The sequence below is a fragment of the Lichenostomus cassidix genome, chromosome 13, assembly GCF_008360975.1.
Source record: "Lichenostomus cassidix isolate B80296 chromosome 13, HeHo_3.0, whole genome shotgun sequence".
Lineage (NCBI taxonomy): Eukaryota > Metazoa > Chordata > Aves > Passeriformes > Meliphagidae > Lichenostomus > Lichenostomus cassidix.
Window position 1 is genome coordinate 6,859,300 of NC_139494.1, and position 21,529 is coordinate 6,880,828.

The 21,529-nt window shown below is 39.7% G+C and overlaps 1 long non-coding RNA gene across 3 annotated transcripts in view; it reads left to right on the plus strand.

The window, feature by feature from the left end:
- LOC146431139 (uncharacterized) overlaps positions 1–21,529 on the plus strand; it is a 215,346-nt gene that overhangs the window by 166,517 nt on the left and 27,300 nt on the right. Inside the window, exon 1 of one of the 3 annotated variants that reach the window (XR_014854876.1) lies at positions 20,945–21,014. The exons of the other annotated variants lie outside the window; for them this stretch is intronic. This is a non-coding gene — a long non-coding RNA (uncharacterized LOC146431139). Of the gene's footprint in view, positions 1–20,944; positions 21,015–21,529 lie in introns of those variants that run through there. 3 annotated transcript variants of the gene reach the window in all.

The window sequence follows — 21,529 nt, forward strand, 5'->3', positions numbered from 1 at the left end:
TTCTGTTGTGGGTGGGGGAGGAGGTGTCGGGGCCCTTCGCTCTCGGAGGAGAGTTTTATTAACCCGGGACAACCCCCCTTTTTCAAAGTTTGCAGTTCCCACTGTAGACTATGACCCTCATGGAGTCATTCAGCAAAGCAACAGTCATTAAAAGCCTGTTAAACCTTGGAATTCCTCCTGTTGCAAAGAGAATTTGAAGAATTTTGGCCAGAGCAGTCAAAAAGCGGTGGGGATTTGGAAGTGTGCAGGGTTATAAATACCAGCAAAATCAATCAGGAAAGACTGTACAAGTGACGGGAGTCAAACAGATGACAAGAATCCAGGCTTGTTCACAAGTATTGAAGTTACTCCTTGTTCAGGTTTGGCACTAAAGTACTGCACCATCTTCTGCCCTGCTGTGACAGTGCTGTGCTGAAGGCTTCAGAGAAGACAACTGTCTGGATAAATGCATCACTGCCATATTTCACTGCTTGTCGAGCATGTTTCCAGTCATGTTTTAGAGATTTAGACTCAGCTGCTACCTAGATGTAATTAAGAGCTCCTTCTCCTATAGGTGCTACAAGCCTTCTGTCTTTATAGTTTTCAGAGACTGAAAATAGTTCATGCCTCAAACATTGATACAAAGTTTTGATCAAAGAAGCCTCCCTGAGGATGCCTGGCTGGGACTTTGTACTGAGAGCCAAACTGCTGAGATTAGATAAAGGGAAAAGCCTATTGTTCAGTCATCTCAGTCTGAAGGAAAGGAATGCATCCACAGAGGCTGAAGCCACCAGCTGTACTGAGAATCATTTCTGGCTGAGTTTGGAGTGAGGGGAGAGCACAGCTCACAGAAGCCAGGTTTGCACAGTCTTACCCCTCAGCTGAAGGGGGGAGGAGGATGGCGTAACCTCTGGTCAGAGGCAATACACACTCATCCTCCATTACACAAACTGGCCCAGCTGTGGAACCCCCAACCCCACAAGCCACATCCACGGGACTCTCATGTGAGAGGCAGCTGAGGGGGAGTCACAATCCATCACAGACCCCCCAAAGTGCTCCCCAGACGCCTTGCACCACAGGAGTGCACATGATGTAAGCAGAGTCTGCTGCTAGAGGCTGCCCCCTCCCCCGGGGGAACATGCCTGGACATTTCCACCTGGCCTGAGTGTATATTAACCCATGGCATTCTGTGCTTTTTGGGAGGACTTCCACCACCGAGACCAGCTGAAGAGGACATCAGGACACCAGTGGGGCCCACGGAGTGGTGATACTTCTTTGTCCATGTCCATCTCTGTCGTCCCCCCCCCATCTCTCTCCCTACTCTCCCTTTTCTCTCTTTTCTTCTCTCTCTCTCTCTCATCTGTACTATCAAATAAAACTCATACTATTGACTGGCATATGGTCTCGTTTGGACCTTAATTTGGGCAGAGGTATTTCCAAAGAACCTTAATAATTGGATCATAACAATAGTCATCAAAATATTTCCCTTTCCTATATTCTGTTCCATTAAGAGAAGCCAGTCAAAGTGTTTCTTTTTTATCCACTGCCCAGAGAAACCTCATAGTTTAGTATAATTGTTGAACTGCCTGTTGTGTTGTTTGTGCTGTTCTAACAACAGATTTATTGCTTATGTCAGTCTTGTGAGGTTTTCATTAGATCAGCTCAAGCTTCTTAGCATGGAAACCTTTCCCATATTTCTGTCACTCTCATTTGTACTATCATCTGTGGAGAGGAAGGGGAAATGGGGCCACATTGCAGAATGTCATTTGTGCTAAAACAGAGGTTTCTGCATATAAACAGGATTCAGTTTCCCTACAGACAAGCTTGGGGTCTGGATAAATAACACCTTTCTTAAAGCATGATGTATAAATCTGTCTTTTCTGTCCTTTCGCTGTAATACTTCCAGATAGTGAAACACCTTTTCTCTTTCTAAAGTAAGTCTTCTCTTTTTTCTGCCCTGTAGAGTTATTCTCCTGTCATTATACCTGACAAGCTGCTCCCAGCTCCCTTGATTCAAGGCTCATCTCCTCCAGACTATATCATGATCAGCAGCAGAGCATCTGTTTGAAGCTGTGCTGAGCTGTTCCCTTCACCCCAAACCCCAGCCCTGTGCTCAGTCCTGTGTGAGCAGAGTCAGGATGCTCCCAGTGCTCACCAAAGGTCACCTCCACACAGCTCCCATTTTGCTCTCAGCCCAATCTGACAATATCAGCATCTCCCAGACACGCAGAGTGCTTTTGATGGATAATGTACTCCAAACACTGTGAGTTGCTGTTGGAACTTAAGGTTATGAATTGACTCTGAGAATTGTAAAATCTTAGATTTACGGGAATTTTTTGGGTTTCCTTAATCCATCTAAAAAAATCAACATTCTAATAAGACGCATTTTTCCTATGTCACTTGTGGCTTCTCACTTTCGAGTTCAGGCGGCACGCCCCGAAGCCACACAGAAAGGGCGAGCCGCCACGCCGCCGCACCTGCCGGGTGTGCCCTGGTAGAGAGGCTCACTGACCGGTCTGCGGAGTCCCTGGGGGACGGAGGCGAGCGGGAAACGAAGTGGGGCAGAAGAATGTACGACACGCAGTCTGCAGGCTTCCAGGGATTTATCTGAGGGTCTTTGGGTGAGGGTCCAGGGACGGCAAGAAGGGACGGAGAGACGGGGATGGGCTGAAGGCTGGAAGTCCGGAGGCTGCGGGCCCCGAATAGCCAGTGAGAAAGGGTTATATGGGGAAGGAAAAGGGGAGTGGTTTGGTGCACAGACCAACCGGGACAGTCAGAGGGAAGAGGGACAGGGACACAATTCAAATGAACCAATGATACACAACTCAAGAGGGAACAAAGGAGAAGTCTCTAGAAATAATTTCTTCAACCGCAGGGGCTCATGGTTGGTTTCCACAGGTCTCCATGACCTAAACAGTCCAGGCTGTCACAGCTCTCTGCGGCTGGTCTCTTGAGGACTAGAACTTGCAGGCATGCACTGCAAGAGTCACTAACTTACTGAAAAAAAAAAAAAAAGCCAAGTTGGTTCTTAAAAAAGATCACAGGAAAGACAATGTTGTGATTTTATTTGTAGTGTGTATTTAGATATTTTTACAGCATTATTGCTTATATACATATCAGTCTAAACCATAAATAGAAAAATAAAACCTGTTATTTTAAAAGTATTATGTCAACACTAGTAAAATCTGTCAAATGAATAACCGCATATTACTTTCCTCTTTCTCAAGTAACATTTTTGAAGTCAAGGAAATTATTCACCTGACAGAAACTAAGAAAAACAGTCAGTTCCAAGTATGTTTGAAATTTCAGGATAAAATATACTGGAATATACTGTCAGCTTCAATACTATAAAAGAGCAATTTCTACCTCAAAAAAAAAAGCTTAAAAATTTTCTGCCTATTCCTAAATAACATATTTTGTAAGCATGGACCTTAGCCAAGTGCTCAGATTACTGCAGAAACTGTCTTCAGTCTTATAAACAACAGGATGGAATTCTCAATTTCTTCTTCCCTTCTTTTCTTCCCGTGATTCTGCCTGTAGAGCTCTATGGAAGAGCTTCCTGTTCACAAACTTCCTATAGGAAATGGGAGACTAAACTTAATGAAAAATAATCAGTCTCTTCATCTCAGTTCCACATCTCTTTTAACTCCCAGAATAAAAGGAACCCTGCTAATGAGAGAACACACCTGGGTGATTTCTGCCTGCAGCAGCCCCAGCCCTTGGCACATGTTCTGAAGGAAAAGTTGTGGTCAGTAGGAAACCATACAAATTCTCCTGTCTTCAAATTAACTGGACTGGGGTGAATTTTCAGATAGATGAAAAAGGCCACAAAGGTTAAAAGTGCACATTGAAACCTTGCTCTATGACATGGGAAGGTCAGGGGCATAAGAAGGCATCTAATAGACACACAGAAAGGCAATATGATGGCACAAGCCTTCTTGACTCAGAAAAGTAGGTAGAAAATGCTTTTCAGAGGGAGGAAAATTTATAATGCTTGGTGTCTCAGACATCAACAGAGAATTTACCCACACAATACTATTAATACTAGCCAAAGAGGGGAAAAATAAGAATTGTGTTAAAATAAGGAGTTGAGAAGTGACAGCAAATCTATAAACTATGATTTTACATATTGAAGTTCTCTGGAGCTGTATCTACTGTGTGGGTGGACTCAGTTTGTGGAGAAGTCTGTGAGCAGGAATTGTAGAGACCAAGTTTTTTCGAGTCTTCCAGTGCAGTGATTTTTACAGATGAGTACTTCTGAAAGTGCTTTGTAGGAAAAAGGAGTTGCATTAAAGAGACAAAAGTGGATGAGCTATAAAAAATATTTGTGCACAGAAAGAGAAAGGGGTGTACCTAGAGTGTTTGGGGACTTTTGGTTCTGATAGGGTCAGGATGCTGTTTTAAATCTTTAACAGCTTTTGGAGGGATCTCAGTGAAGGAGCCTTTGCTTTACATTGTGTGGTTTACAGAATGAGAAGAAAGACAAAACAAGTAAAGGAATTATGGGCAGAAGTTGAGCTCTAAAAAGTTAGACTTTTCTTCTGTGTCTCCCTTTCAGGTAGTTTTCTCAGGTGGAATAAGTCTTCTTATTTGCATTTCAAAGGCAAAAAAAGTGAATTACAGCGTAAATCAGCAGCAGAGCTGGGGATAATACAAAGATCTGTTTTGTCTAATGTCCTATCCATGAGCTGTCACTATGCACACAATATCTGACTAGCACGTGCTATTAAATGTAAGAAAAAAATCATTTGAAAGAGGCAAATGTTAGGAATTGCTAAGAGAATTTTATTGAAATTTGAAGACTTCCAGAAAGGATGTCTGAAATCAAAGACAGATCAACAGTAAGAGAATCCAAACTTTTTTTTTCCTTCTCAGTAAAGTCCTAAATGTTCTATGTGAAAATCATACCATGCTTCTCCAGAGTAGCTGCTTTCCATATCCATCAAGTTCCTCTTCTGTCCTACGAATCAGCTCTATCACATCTTCTGTCCCTTTATCAAGAATGCAGATCCTGATAAAACAACCATTACAGATGTTTTAGGGCAAGTATTACCTGTTTATTCTTTCACTTCTTAGCATTTTCTGATTGTCCCAATTACTGTCTCCAATTTATGCCACTGAAATGATATTTCAGATTTTCTTGCACTAGTAATACTGAGTTTCAGAAGTAGCTTTTAAGAACATTAAAAATACTCAAGCAATGAATTAATCATAATGTCCTAGGGAACAAGAAGAAGACAAATTATTAGAGTAAGAACAAGCAAAAGAAAATTATTAGCAAGGTGGGGACTTCTCAGAGACAATAACAACAAAATAATTATGGTAACAGCATGAAGCTAGGAGACAGCCTGTGCTTCCATGGTATCAGCTCTGTGAACCAAATTGTCACAAATATGGAGTATGTTCTGGTCATTCAGTCCAGAAAGTCTGTGAAGACATCGATTAAATAGTTATTCTGTGTTTGCTGGGTTTGGTTTGGTTTTTGTTCTGTTTTTTTTTATGAAAAGCCTAATTAATCCTTTGCTAATACCTTTGAGGCTCTAGAACAATTCCAAATTTACTTAGTTTTTAAGTATTTTGGGTTTAATTTAGCTGAGCATTCAAGAGAGATTTTTCATTTCTTAAATACTTCATGAGTAGTTATAAAATGTTAATTGATCCAGTAGAAAGCAGAAGCAGAAATATTCAAAATTGCTTAGTAGAGAACTCAATTCTAGGAGTACTGTGTTTTCCTTAAGAAGAAAAAAAGGAATGGCAGGTAACTGAAGTTGTAGTTCCAGGACTCAGGTCTGAGTTCATGCTGGCTACATTCCAGACAAAGGAGAAAACCATTCTCTGTTCACACAGCTGTTGTCAAACTCAGTAAGCACTGCTCTGCCTCAGATTGTTCTGGAGAAAAGGGAAGATAGCGCTCATGAGGAACAGATAAAATACAATGAGTTGTGGCACTGTTCAGAGCAGCACCAGCAAGCACAGGCTGCACAGTCAGTGCACATTTGCCTTTTAATGTCAGCTCTTCACAGCCCAGTTTATAAAGCTTGAACTGAACGACCTGCTGCCTGTTGGAGGTGGAAGAAGCTCTTTGCACAGGATGGCAAAGCTGCTGAATCCCAAGATACCCTTACAACCTGTGCAGGCATTGCATCCTGCTAATTCAGAGTGAACCTGCAGCAAGTGCCCAGATTTTATCTGTAACCTTTGTTAATCCAGAGTTTACTTAATTCAAGTAAACACATACTCTTTTAGTCATCCATAAACAACCTTTACTGGCACCAGGGCAGAATTTACTAAAGTGCATCAGTCAGTAAAATGGAAGGCAGTGTGAACCTAGGATGTTATAAGAATATAAAACTTGAATTGCTGGTGTGAGCAGTGCAAATAACAGTGCCATCCAATGAGGTTTGTAGAGCCATTTCTCTTAAAATAATGAAAGTAAAAGTGAAGAAATTTTTTTTTGTGTTAATGACTGCTTTACATTGTTTAGACACCTCAGTAGCCCTGGGAAAGTCCAGTGCAAAAGGGCCAAACAGAATAATGGGGGCTCAGAGAGGACAAAGGAAGATGTGAAACATGGATGGGAAATGGGCATTCCTCAGATGAGCTGCCTGACTCCTTATGAATGCTAGGAATTGTAGTTTAAGTATATCACCATCAAGTTTGCTGTATTTTCATGGTTACTCCTCACAGAGCCTCCCATGGAACCCAGGAAGAAAAGCTCCCTACTGCCTGGTGTGATGGCTGCCTTTCATGCCCCCTGCAATACATGTAGTGCACAATTGAATATTCAGAAATAAGAATAATTTAGTGGACTTTCCTCCTTTCCTTTCAAATGTAGCTGAATGACTCAATTTTTCACAAAATCCCTCCAAGGATCTCTGGCAGAGATTGTAACCTTTTCTAGCCAGCATCTCCACTGCTGGTTGTCTTTTTCTCCTATAATTCTAGCCAAGAACCCTGGCAGGGTCTGTTAGACACCAACTGCAGCCAACTGAAATAACTCTTCCCATTTGGCCAGTGGGCATATTTTAGTTGTGTTTTTAGTAGTCTGTTATTTTGCAGTCTGGTGACATATTGCAGGGGTCAGCATGAGGAAAAACAGACATAAATCTTTCACATTTACCCTTATCAAGTGCTCCATTTTTAGCAGCCTCTTCTCAAGAAACCTATTGCACTTGGCAGCTTGGTTGGTTTGCTCCATGTTATGAATAATAGCCACAGCATCACCCCTGCTGTGAAATTCCTTGGAGTGCTTATTGTTCCATGTTACAGGGCCTGAAAAGTTAGGTGTAATCACAGTACTAAATGCTGCAGGGTGACAATTTGCACATCAAATCTTGCTCTCTGGGAGAAGGAGGGGTTTGAACAGCCAAATGCCATGGTTATGTTGAGTTGCAAGTGTGGGAGGATGATGGCAGTTTCTGCTCTAGCAGACCTTCATTGTCATGTGGCATTTAGCACTCCAGTCTTGGTTAAGCCTTTCACTAGTTGCTTTCTGCATATTTGCATAAACACTTCAAAACTGTAAAACAGACCTGTTTGACTTGTTTCTCTGCACATGTTTCTCCATTTATCTGTGTGTCCTTTTTCTGTCATTGTTTTGTGTCGCTGTTGAGCAGCTAGCAGAGTAAAGAAGGCACCAGTTCTCAGTGGTAAGAAGGAATGACCTTTATTGTTTTGATTTCATCATATATATAGAGTTTTCAAAAGTCACCCAGATTGGTCGGTCAGAAGCCTTCCCCCAGGCCTGATTGGCCAGGCCTGCACCGTCCAAGTTCTGGGACACTGTTCCAATAACATCCAAACTTTATCTTTATTTATAAAACACAAGAAGAATTCTCATGGGAAAAGCCTGTACTAGCCACAGTTTTGGCCTTTAGAATTTTTGGTTTTCGTGTCTAAGTTAATCAAAATCCCTGAAAACCATTCAAGAGCAGGATTACAACAGGTTTTGTTTTAGGTCAATGATCATCTGTTAATTAGAGATGAAGTTACATACTTCTGAACAACTTCCATTTTTTCAGGAGCACGTTAGGAGACAGCCCAGGTCAATGCAGCCTTCATCTCCAGGCAGCTTTACTCTGCTCTCTCCATCCCACTAATTGCCCTTCTCTTCTACACAGAAACAATCTCATTACTGTGCTGGGCCTCTCTCTGCCCCCTCAGAGCAATTAACTGCAGGCAGTGGGTCAGTGTAGTGTGCTGTTAACAGTCAGGAACTGCTTGATAAGGATCCTGCTTTACTGAGAGCGATGAATGCCTACGTGATTTACATGGAGATATGAACACATCCTGTCTTTAGACCTGTGAGCTCTGTGGAAGCTGATCTGTGCAAAACAGATTAACCCAACCCTTTTGCTCAACTTGTTGATTTATGTTTGTGACTGTTTTGTGCCTTACCTCTGAAACTTGGTAGTCTTAAATATTTCTTGTAGAAAATTAAGGAGTGAGGAGTTTGCCGGTAATTTCGTATTATGAAGTCACAGAGTGGATCCCCTTTTATACAGAAATGGGAGATGGTTCTAGATTTGGGGAAGGACAATGCAATGTAGCTTCAATGTTGAAGTACTTCAAAAGAACATAGTACTAAATTAAAAGCTTCCTCACGGTTTATGGGAATAATGGGGATAATATGTGGCAGGCAGGATCAAGCCAATGGCATATTGTAGCCAGTTATTGTTTTCTTTTCTGTATTTTAAATGCTTTGGTGCTATTTGGTGCTAAGAATTGGGACTTTCTGCTGATTCTAAATCACTGTATGTGTGGATAAAATAATTACATGTACATGTCTGAAGTAAATTAGTGACATAAGGATATTGATTAAGACAATTCATCTCCTGTTTAATTTCTGATTTCTTGCTTTCCTTTCCCAGTTCATTCTTCTTTGAATTATACCACCTGGGGCAGAGCCAGCTATCCTTCTGTTCAAACATATAAAAGTCAGACCTTTCCCATGCTGAAGTTCTGATGCTGTGTGTTCAGTTTTAATAAGTAACTTAACCAGGGTTTAGAAATCAATCTGTGTCCTATTCAACATCCTATGTAAAACACCCATTGAGCTGAAAATGAGAAACTAATTCATAGCTACTCCTCTCTCTTCACCTCACATATTTTAACTAATCTTATCAGACTTCAGTCAATTTCCAGCAATAATGCTTTCTTGTATGTGCTTGTACTTACTAATATTGTTTTTTTACATCAGAATGCCAGTCTGCCATATTGTGACCTATGTTGAGGTTATTTATATTCATTTGCTGTACCATGTTGGGTCTGACAAGGTTGGCTTGATTTTCTTATGTATTTTAAAATCTGGAAGTAATTTATTCATTAGCAAACTGCAAATTATTTCAGTCGTGTAGTTCTTACTTGAGAACAGCATGTATACAAATAGACTAGAATTTAAAAAAATATACATTTTATGGTTTTAACTGTACAATGAATTCAGGTAATCTACTTTTAATATTGGAAATCAGTGCTTGGCACTTACTCTTGAATAGGATTAATGTATTTTACTGAAAAAAAATCTGGAGACTTTCTAACACATTCTGAAAATTTAATAATACTTACTCTTATTGTTGATTTCCAGGTATTATAACATTAATCTTTAAGCCATAGAACAACTCTGTAATTTACACCTCTTCAAATATCTGGCTGATGTCACTGAAACACCTTGGATTTAAACATTGGCATGCTCAGAGGCAGATGTGGCTTCTTTGCCCATTGAACATTAATGTTAAGAAACCAAAGCTTACAGTAATCTTGTTATGGGGCTAAAAAGGCATTCCTGAGGACTGGCAGTCTGGGTATGCTTTTAAGAATTCATCAGTTTGGGGTTTTGGACATCTTGGAGCTTGAGCATGAAAGTGATTCTGTGCAGGCAGATAAAGGCAGAAGGAGTCACCCAAACTTTAGATACGGTTTTGAAACCAGCTTTAAACTATAGAAAGAAAGGGATGAGAAAGAGAAATCACTTCTTGGGGAAAAAAAAGAAAAAAAAAAAAAGAAAAAAAAGAAGTTGTTTAGAAGAAGGCAGCCTCATCCTTGAGGTCTTCTACAGACCATGCTGTAGTCTTCTGTTGCTCTCTTCCTCAAATTGGATAGTGGCAGTTCTGGTTTTTGCACTTTCTCTCCTTCTCAGACTCAGCAAAATCCCCCTGCACTGGCAGCCTTTGTAATGAACAGTGTTCAGCAGACAGCTGAAAGCAGTGGCAGATATTTTTCAATACTGTATCGCTGTAATATTTCTGGTTTCCTGTTTGCTTCCTGCTTTCAGTGCACTTTCACAATGTGGAGAACTTCTAGCCCATCTCTCAATGTTTAGTTCCTCTTTGTCTTGAGCAGTGGCTTTCTTGGCTACACAACCAATTTCACTTCAACGTGTACCTGATCTGAGACTGTGGTATGCACCCTGCACTTCAAAATTATTTAATGTCTATATAATGGGAGCACCTTCCACTGGAATAGATGACCAGTCCTGGGAGATTATTAAAAATTGTTGTACTAAATTTTGCACTTAGGTATAGTTTTACCCCTATATCTGTATTACATTGGAAATCCATCCTAGCAGAATTACAGTTCCTTGTTGACAAAAAGATCTTTCGATAAGAAAAATGATAATAACTCCGCAAAGAAAAAGAACTCCTCCAGCAAAAGAACTACAGAAATATTAATAGCAGAAATTCTGGTGACAGAATTATTCTGGTGACTCAATTAGGAGAATCAAATATTTTCTTACCATGCTACTATGTCATTAAAATTTTCTGAAGTGGAGCACAGCTCTGTATTTTTATAATGGTGATACACATCTACTCCAGGGTAAGCAAAGTTTTATTTAGTTCAAGGAAATCCTTTGAAAACTGAGTAAGCATGGCTCTTCTTTCTGGTGACATTTAATTTATGGGAGATAGCGCGGAGCCTGACAGTACAAAATGAGCTCACAGTATGGGAATGTTCAGATTCTAGATGACCTTCATTTGCAGAAGCAATCATTCACTAACTTGTGTTATTCATCGTTTTTCCCTGGGTGTGGAAGCTTAGTGGACGATCTCAAATGTTAACTGGATGTAACCTGCTGCTTTGGAGACTTGTAGTGTTTGCTGAACATAGAACAAACCCTCGTGGGTTCTTTAACTGTATCAAAAAATCACTTTGTATTCCTGTCCATTGCAGCATCTGCAAATTGCTTAGTGGAAAATATTTCCTTAGAAATTACTTATAAAATGATCTGCTGTTTCTCTTTTTCCCAATGTTTATACCCTGAATTTTAGTTTCATGGAGGGTCAGTGACTTTCTGAAGCTTGTTGTGACAACCCCTGTGGAAGGCAGAATTCTCTCTCACCTTTGTGAGAACAAGAATTTATTGTTTATAAAATGATCCTGGTTTTCACAATACTCTCCCAGCAGGTAGAACAGCATTAATAATAGGCACACTCCCTTTCCTTTGCTCTTTCACTTGTGCACAGAAGGACAGGTCTTTCAGAGGGACTCAGCCTGCACGTCCCTGCAGGGGCAACTCCTTGGCTGTCACTGAACTGCTGCTCTGCAGTGAGGATGGAAACATTTCCTGCAGGGAGAAGTTTCCTTCTGGCCTGCATTTTGAAAATGTGTCACACATGCATTTAATCTCTCTGCTGCATGTTCTGGGCTTAGGAGCTGTGTGGTCTTAAAACTGTATTTTGTGACATTTAAAACATTGACATAAAATTCACAGTGATTGCATTGTTATTATATTATACCATCTGTCCAAAATGTTATAAAAATACGTGTCTAGGAGCCATCTCAAAAAGAATGCCCACACCTGAACCCTGCTCTGAGTTAAAATGGTGTATTCAGGTGAGAATTCATTTATAGTGAGTTCTTCCGGCCTTTTCTTACTAATATCCTTATTGTATACATTAGACTGTGCTTATTTTTAATACAAACATATAAAACATCTAACTTTTCCCTTTTTCAGAAGACTAGTGACTCTAGAGACAATTAAATCTATTTTGTACAGTTGATCCTTGTCAAATTCATGTGAGCTGCATTTTTTATTCCTTCACTATTTCTCTTTGCTCCAGAAATTATTATTACATTTGTTAGTACCTTTCAGATATTGCAGCTGGGATAAATGATCACTAATTTCCAGGAGCTTGCTATTTTTCTCTTCAGGATAAACATTATATCTGGCATTCTGTGGCCTTCTGAGCCATCCCACATTCTATATGTATTGTCTTGGAAGGTTTAGAGATTGTTTTGATAGTCCCTTACATACTCTATACCAAAATCCATATGCTGATAAGGTGAATATTTCTACATTTATAAGTATTCCTTAGCTGGTTCTTTTCCTGTTTTACTCTAATGTCTTAAATTCAAGTTAGCATGGTTTCTTCAGTAATGAGTTACGTGTTTGAACAGCAAAATTAAGGACTTTAATTTTACAAATTAGTGGGCTGGTAGGGAAAAAAAATCACACTGTTCTCTGTATGTAAAATAAAATAAATAAAATGTTGCAAAATGGGTCAACACCCATTGGCATCTATGTCTGTCTACACCAACCAGAGTTTGGTGTACAAGACCGTGGTCCACAAATACTCAGACATAACCAGATTGCCAAAAATTGTATCAGAAGAACTATTCAACAGAAGATTCCTTCATGGTGAAGAGAGAGAGCACTGTCACCTGTCTGAGATCAGGGAGCACTGCTGAGGTCACTCCTGTGCTGCGCTGCACTGACAGGTGATGGTTCAATTTTACTGTTAGTGAGGAGTCTGTGATACCTAGCTGAGACAAAGTTCCTAGGCCCAGCCTCTGATTTACAGGTCCTTTCTACTTGAAATTTTAGTTGAATTAAACATTCGGTCTATTGCAAATATGTTTTATTTACTGAGCAGCAGTTGTTGGGCCTTGGCATGGTGACATTGCTGTGCATATGCTCTTCTCCTCCTGCCCTGTTTGTGTGCCACTTACCGCATCAGCTTCTGCCGCAAACTGTTGGTGGGGAGCAACTCAGAAAGGCAGAGGGAAGAGATTGCTCTGATGACGTGCAATTAAGAGGAAAATGAAGTACCATTTCTACATCTCCCACAATTAGGAGTTTGTGTGCTATCTACAGCAGCTGCATCGTGAGAGTTCTCAGAGCATTTTGCATATATTTTCTGACAGTTTATGCATTTTCCAAGACATAAAAACCACTGAACGTTGACTCCTTAGCATAGCAGACATTTAGCAGACACATTTTTTCTACGAATTTGTTTTCTGCAATGCAGTCTATTTTGGAGTTGATATATGAAGCATTTAGGAAGACAGATTATTTCTTACAAATTTTACTGTCTCAACAATGCCAAAAAGAGAAGAAAATTAAGCTTTTGTTCCACATATGTCATCGATGCCATAAAGAGAATAAGTGAACTCAGAACATCATACATCTTTATTTTGTTTACCTAAGATACTAATTTAGATCTTCCAAGTTAAACAGATTTTTCTTACAACTATTTTCCAGTCTAATGTTTTAAGATTTTGTATGTGTAGGTTGTTAGAATTCAGGTTTTTAAACATTTTTTTTTTAAATTCTGGTTTTCACATATTTTTAGTGAATACAAATTGTATTATCACCTAATGGGATTTTTCCCATTTATTTTTTTGTTTGTATGATATAAAATCTCTTGAAATACTTTGATCAAAGTTCCCCAGCTATTTTTGAGTTCCAAGAAGGTTAAAACAGTTTCTGTCTTTAGAAGATTCTTTTACTTAGATGACTCCTGAATGCTTCCGTTTCCATGGAATGTGTGATCCAGCCATTGACTGGATAAAGCTGAGAGTACTTGCAATTGGTTCTGTACATGCTGTGGATGTGGCTAAGAAAGATTTGCCTCTGAGAGCATCTAATGCCATCAAAATCCAAGTTTGCTGAGGCTCCACTTCCTTTTTTTTATGGGCAGATATTGAGTCTGCATTTTTCCATGCAGGTATCGTGATCAAGAATATGTTGTAAGAGCAGTGTGGGGAGTTTCTACAATCCCCTTTGGGATCTTGGGTAATGCAGGAGATAGAGGGAGATCTTGGATGAGAAATACAGGCTGGTCAGGGCCACATGAAGTTTCTAATTTTCTTATATAGATGAGATCTGAGCTGCAGGTGGCTTATCCCACAGTGGAACAGTGGGTGCCAGGGTGGATGTGCACACCAGGCTTTTTGCCTACAGCTGGCACACACAGAATGGGATGAGTTTACAAGCAGATTGGGGGCTGCTGGAATAAGTATATGTTGTTGGTAATTTTCCTTTGCCAGGCACAGTGTTTGGATTCTTCCATTCCTTGTGCAGCTGCCCTTCTTCAGTTGGGTTGGAGCTTTTTCCCCCTGTGCTCTCAAGGGTTCTCTTACAGCTGCTCAGGTGTCTGCTGCAAGGAGGCTTTAGTGCTTAGGCTGCAGTAAGGCACAGATTTGCATCTCTCTCACTTCTGAGCAAGCAAGTTCCAGAAAAGTAGATGGAATAATACATGAAAATAGTTATGGAAAGCAGAATCAGCGCTAATCAGCTGAGATGTATTAAAAGATTGTGGGTCAGGACTCCAAGGGTGGATTAGCAGCTTTTCATTGTATTTCATTGAAGATAATGAATCTACTGTGAGTTGGACTGGCTGAAGTTTTGGCTCTAGGTCACACAAAAAAATTGATATATATGTATTCTGCCTGAAGAATTTACACTGCTTTGAAGCTTTATACTGTGAAGGATTTTAGGTGGTTTATCAGTAAGTACTTTTTCACCATGAATATCTGCAGTGGTATGAAAGTCCATGATTCTTCAAGTATCTAAAGTTGCTTTAATATGCTCCACATTTCAGAAAATTCATTTGACTCACTTTAAAAAAAAAGAAAAAGTGTTCTTTTTTTGAAAGCAGAAGAATGTGAGTGAGAGAAAACTTGTCAAGATTATGACAATCTTGACATGTTTTAAATCCATTCAGGAAGTTAACAAGTCAAGGTTTCAGTAGTGGTGGTAGTTTGGCAGTATTGCACAATATTCTTGTATTTTCCTGCTTTTCTTGTCAGTTGTGACACTAACGTGAAAGATACTATGCAAGTCATGCTACACAAACTTAAATAGCATCTAATAATATAATTTGGTTTATAACTCCTTTATTCAGGGAAAAAATGTGGGAGAGTTCTGCTAAACATCATAATTTCTTGATCTCATAGCTGTAGTATAATTTTAAATATCACCATACTAATCCCTGTGTGTTTTAGGAACACATAGATTCACCAGATTGTATAAGTATATAATTTACTATAATTAGACAAAGTATTTTTTGAGTACATTTCAAAAGAGAATTTAGCCCACTTTACAGCTGGCCAATCTGGACGTAACTAGCTGTGTTTTTATGGTCATTGTCTCAAAAAATGATAGAAATCACTACAGTGACAGTGGGGCCAGGACAAGGCTTTGAAAAATTGTGGGATCTGTTTAACATTGACAGCCTTTACTAGAGGCTATATCTCTATTATTTCATTTACAACTTGATCTACTAGTCTGCTAAACCTCTGTGGAAAGTGTGAGCAGAAGAGAGGGGCAGAGCAGGATGGACTCCATCTTAGTCAGAAAACATCATTTGCTGAACAAGCTTTGACAGCCATAAAATCTTCTGAGATGGAGATACAGACAAATGGTGGTTTGAAAGTTATGTAAGGAATGATGTAAGGGAATGTTTCCTGCTTTTATCCCTGGTGTTAATCAGTGTATTTTCTGGAGTACTGTCTATGAAGCCAGTATTTACAGACCAAAGAGGAAAGCAGGTACAAACTAGTGCACACCAATGAATGAATCACAACAGCTCCAGTGCACCCAGGGCAGTGTAAGGGGAGACTGAGAGGAACAGGCATGGAACATGTGCTTCCTGCCCCAGGGGAGCTGGTGACAGCCCTGCCTCAGGTGCCAGGGCTCTCAGGAGTCCCCAGGGCTCTCCTGCAGTCAGGGTCAGCTATGGGATGCTGTCATGGGGTGAGCTCAGACCTGGGTGCTGTGTGTCCTGTTCTCCACCGTCAGGAAGGTTCTGGATGGCAGCAGAGGTAGCTGGGTCACTCCTACAGATCCATTCCAGAGATGTTCCATTTGGGAGTGAAGATTGAATATTAGCACAGAACTCAGATTCTGCTTGCTCCTGCCTTGCTTAAGTTAGGAAACATTTACTCCAGGGGCCTGGCTAGCACAGAGCAGTCTATAAAGCAGAGCACTTTATGGAGGGCCATTAATAATAGCTGTTCGTATTTTAATCTTGTATGGAACTAATTTGTTGAGATAGAACTCAGGCTGGAATTTAAATCTCTTAACTGAAGAATTACTAGCATTCCATTTTGAAACTAAAACCTGTAATACGGTCTGTATCAGAAGGCTACTTGCAGTGAAATGTGTGAAGCTGTGTTTTACAGAGAGTGTCATGGAATAGTTCCTCCATTGTGCAGAGGGAACAGATTTCTGCCTTCTTGCTTGCTAACTATTTCTAATTATAGTAATTTCAGTGAAATTAATATTAATGGTTCTAATATATTTAATAAAGTTTCTTCCTGATTCCTTTTCCCCCTTCAAATTAATTTCTCTTTTCATTTCATAAATTTAAAAAGATATTACTTCATGTAAGTTAATTACAATTTTTTCCTTTTAGCGGGAAAACATTTCAGATGATAAGTACTATTATTTTAACAAGTATAATGAGGGCACACAGCATCTTGAAGATGAGTTTCTTTATCCTTTTCTGTACATGTTGTGGGCCAGCCTAATTTATATTGTAATATTCCAAATGTTCTATCAGCCAAGGTATGAGTTATTAACACATCTAATAAATTTACATATGCTGGTCTGGTATGCCACGCACAGCTAATGCAGTCATGTCTGCATTAGAGACAGATACAACTTCTTTTTTAGGCTAAGGTTTTTTCTGTTATTAAGGTAAATGAGAAAATGTTTATAAGTACTAAGATAAGAAATATAATCACTCTGCATGTCATGGGTGTAAACAGTAATAAGTTTCTTCCATAATATATTTTTTCATATATAGGAGATACCTAAAAATGTCATAAATATATTTTCAGCAACAACGTGAGATAAATGTCTGAGTATGAGAGTTTATAATCCCTCGGAGGTCAAACTGAATTTTTAAAACAGTTTCAACCACTGATATGGAAATGTTAAATTCACACTAACGGAGTCAATGGTGACTTCTTGAAAGACAGTTCTATTTATCACAGGAGCACTATGGACATATGAAATAACAATATATTAATACAAATGACAGGGGTATATAATAAGGAAGTCCCTGAAATTATCCTAAAAAGTTCTGCTCAAGGAAAGGGCTGCTATGGAAAACAATCTTTTCCATTTCTGTATTACATGATTGCTGACTTCTTTTAAAATTATTTGCTCATCCTTCAAATGATTATAGTACCAAGAAGGACAAAATCAATAGCTTGAACCTGGCAAAACCTCAGAATTGTGAAAATCTTGGAACTGCTTATTCTCTGATTTACACCAGTGCAAATCTACGGTTACTGAGGCTGAACTTAATTTTATATAACTTTAGAATTTATTATCTACAGAACAGTTCTGGTGTTTTTGCTGCTTAGTAAGGAGAAATCTTGTGCAGTTATTTACCTGCATACAGTTGTTGGAAAATACAAAGAGATATGGACAAAGGGGGGATGGGGCAGGGAGGACCTATGACAAAAGGTGTCTCTATCAGGGTAAATTCAAGTGTGGAGAGGATTGATTTGAGTTTGTTCAAATAGCACTGACCTTAGCTGAGGGTGAGTGTAAGTTCCCCAAATGTGAATAATGGCATTTGTGTTGAAGATTAGAATGTTGTGAGCAATCAAAGTATCTCTCAAAACAAATAAAATGCAGTACACAGAAGTTGGGATTTTTGAAAGAAAATATAATGGTCTAGGTGTTCCCAAAGGCGTCTTTCCTTTTCCTATGGAATACACACCTTTTATGGCATAACAATTTTCTCCTTCAAGAGGTTAATTCTTCCTGAAATTTATAATGCATCACATCCTGTTATTGTAGCTGTTACTTTTCTCCCTTTTTTCCAGAAAATGAAGAAAATGACACTTTGTTTTGGTTAAGTAGCTGCTTTGTAGCTGTATACTGCAAAAAGGATTTTTTTCCTGGAAAGAACTACAAAGCAGTTGAAGCTAATATTCTTTCTCCCCCTAGTTTCACTCTGCTGATGTTTCTATTCATGCTATAAAGGATGATATCTAGGCAGCTGCTGTTTATGATTATCCATTAACTTGGAAACCAAAATCTACTTTTTTAGCAGAAAATAGCTTTCTTCTTTATATACACACATTAGTTTATTTGTTAAACACAATGTGAAGGCTGCATTAATGGCGGTTGAATTAAAATGTATTTAAGATTTTGTCTTTATCTGTAAATCAAGGGAATTATCTGCTGCTAAGTTCCCAGATTCTGCTGGAATTTTTGAAGGGACCTTTTGCAGCATCAGCAGTTAGTTTGTTCCCTCTAGTCCCAACACTTTTTGTTTGCTTTCTTGCTTTTTTAAAATAGTTTTTAAAGGTGATTCTGTTTTCCTATATGGATTGTTTGCATATTTAGGTAATATAAGTAATCAGATAAATTGCATGCTAAAGTGTATAAGAAGTAAAGGCAAGATAAACCATCTGCATAAATAAGGCCACTTGCTCCCAGGAGGGCTGTGTTAGAAGGGAAATTTAGGCCAAACCTGAACAGGGGTCCTGTGACTGAGTTTTGGGCAGGGCTGAATCCTGGTTTTGTGTTGAGCACATTCCTGTTCCCTACACCAGGGGCGGGAAACATGAGGTGTGCCCTGACTGCCAACCCCCACCATACTGATTGGGGCAGTGCCTAAAATCAGCATGGAGAACGTTTAATGTGTTTTGGGGAGCTCATGAAAAGCAGGAGGTTTTGTTACACCACAGCAAGGCTCCTCTGATTCCCATCCCAGCAGGGAAAAGTTGAGTTCAAAGGGACAGCTGAACCCCAACCCTCACCCTGTCATGCACTTCACTCTGAGCTGCAGGGAGAAGTTACATTTTTGTTTTGGGCTGCTCTGTCATTGTGAACTTTTGGGGCTGCTGAGAGGCTGTGAAATGACCTTGCAAATGGCAGGTGTTGCCATCCTCTTTAACTTAAACTTTTTTCAAAATGAAATAAAACTCACTGTTGTCTTTTAACAAAGGCTTGAAAAGGGACCTTTGGTGAGATGCTCCTCCTCTCCATGCATTTATCAGGAGGAAATACTGGCATTCACATATTTTATTATCCATATAGAATACCGATTCAAATCTTCCTTTCCAGGAATATCTTATATCCAGAATGCTACAATTATCATTAATTTACTTCAAACTTTATTAAAACAGCAGAGAGTATAGTAACATACAAGTTAAGAACCCAGAGTTGATGGATTCAGGCACCTACTTTTTTACAAGTATTATGACAGAATAAATTGCTTTCAAAGCACAAATTTCCAATACAAATTTCCAATCCAGGTGCTTCTTTTCTCCTTACAGTACTTCCATACTCATAGGATAGCTGTACACTGCAGGGCTGGCCTTAAAGATGTGGCAGCAAGTCTCTCAGATCAGACCCCATACACCGACTTCAGTCACACACTCAGCAGTGCTTTCTCACAGCCATGGAGCTGTGCTGTGACTCCTTCCCTGCTCCAGATCCAGCACTGCAGCCTATGTGCTCAGGATGGTCTGTGAATGAAGCTGGAGAAGTGATAACGTGCTGCAGCTGCTGAATTGCCACTTAGCAGACACAGTTCTGACTGAAGGAACATCAGCTTATGTTCCTCCCACGTGTCTGATCCAAGGTGTCTCTCAGACGAAGGAAGGAGCTCCAGAGCTCCACACTGCACATCCCAGGACCTGATGTCCGACAGAATCATGTGGTTGAGACAAGGAGCCATTCCTCTATCCCAGCCTGTAAGGATTTATCTCTCCCGGTTCCAGGACTGCTCACAGTGCCTAGGTCCCCAAACTGAGTGGGGTGACAGGTTACAGTGTCTGGACACCTGAGTAATTTCATGACAGCGAGGCAGGGGATGAAATGTGTGATTGAGATAGAAGGTCACTGGATGAGCAGAGAAGAACCTTGAATTATTTCAGTGCAGAACTGCAGAGGACAGAGACCAAACATGTATATGCCACAGAAGCAGATATGGGAAGACATTTGAGAGCTTCCAGTACCTCTGTTATTTATTCTTCACTCACCTGGGACAGTGGTCAGGTTGTCAGTGTGACTAAAAGCTGGTCCTGGGCTTTTGCTTAAAACCTCAGGCAGCCTCCAGCAGCACAGGTTAACAGCAGAGTTGTGTTCAGATTAGACATCCCAGGTGAAACACCTGAAGAGAGAACATCAGAACCTAAATAAGAAACTGGGTTGTCTCCGACTTCACAATATACATATACACAGAGAAAGATAAAGATCTCATAGACTCACTTCTGTGAGGAGAGACCAGGGAAGACTCTCAGTTTGCTTTGCAGATTAATGCTTTAATTGTTAACAGCATAAAGACTCAGAGGACTGAGAAACCTCATAAAAATTTAGTACAGTTGATCCCATGAGCTTTTATCTACTGATGTCATGCAGGAGATTTTTGGAAGAGGGGGAGGGAGGAAACAATTCAGAGAAAAGAAATATGGGAGAGCAAAACAAGAGCAGACAAAATCAGTGATAAGATTTTGTGAGCGGATATGATGTGATTTAATGTGATTGCATGTCACTGAGGGATGATCAAGAATTGCATCAAATTCACAGTAAAGAAAATTGTCATGAGCAGCTCCAGCACTGACAGAGGTCAGTGTAGGTAGTATAAGGTCAGTGTGGGTTTTAACATCTTGCTATTCTTGTCTGCAATAGATAAACAGTGCTGAGCTGGCTGAGTGCTAGCCACACCAGCTTTTGGTGATATAACTGCTCTATAAATTTTGCTAACCACTATCTTGCAGGTTTAGACTGGTGATGATGCAGGCCTTCCAAGATTAAATAAAAAAAGTTTGAGAAATCCTTCATACAGGTATAAGTATGGGTTTTGCAGGGGAAGAGGAGAAAGTGGAGGAGAGAATGAAAAATGTTATTTCACTTTTCTATGATTTTTATAATGTTTCCTGGCATTCCAGTGATTTATAGAAACAGAAACAGTCATCAGAAATTGGCAAGAGTATAGGAAGAATAAGCCAATGAAAGGTGAAGTTAATAGCAGTCATAGATGCTTAAGGGATCAATGATGTATTGGTGCTATTTCTTCTTCAGTGTCAGATGCTGTGCTGGTGCATTAGGCCAGATGATATCTGAAGACAATGACCTATAATCTGCCCCACTCCCTCAATGCCGTGCTAATATTTTACTGAAGGTTTTACTGTACTGCAGCTTAGAACTTTGCCAGCTGCAGGAAGAAGGCACAAAGACAATTTCTGGTACTAGGTACAGATTAAAAAGAGGCTGCTGGATTTAATCATTACTCTCAATCATCTCAAACCAGTGAAGCTCAAAACAACAGTGAGGGAAAGTGACAGAGCCCTTGCCTTGGTG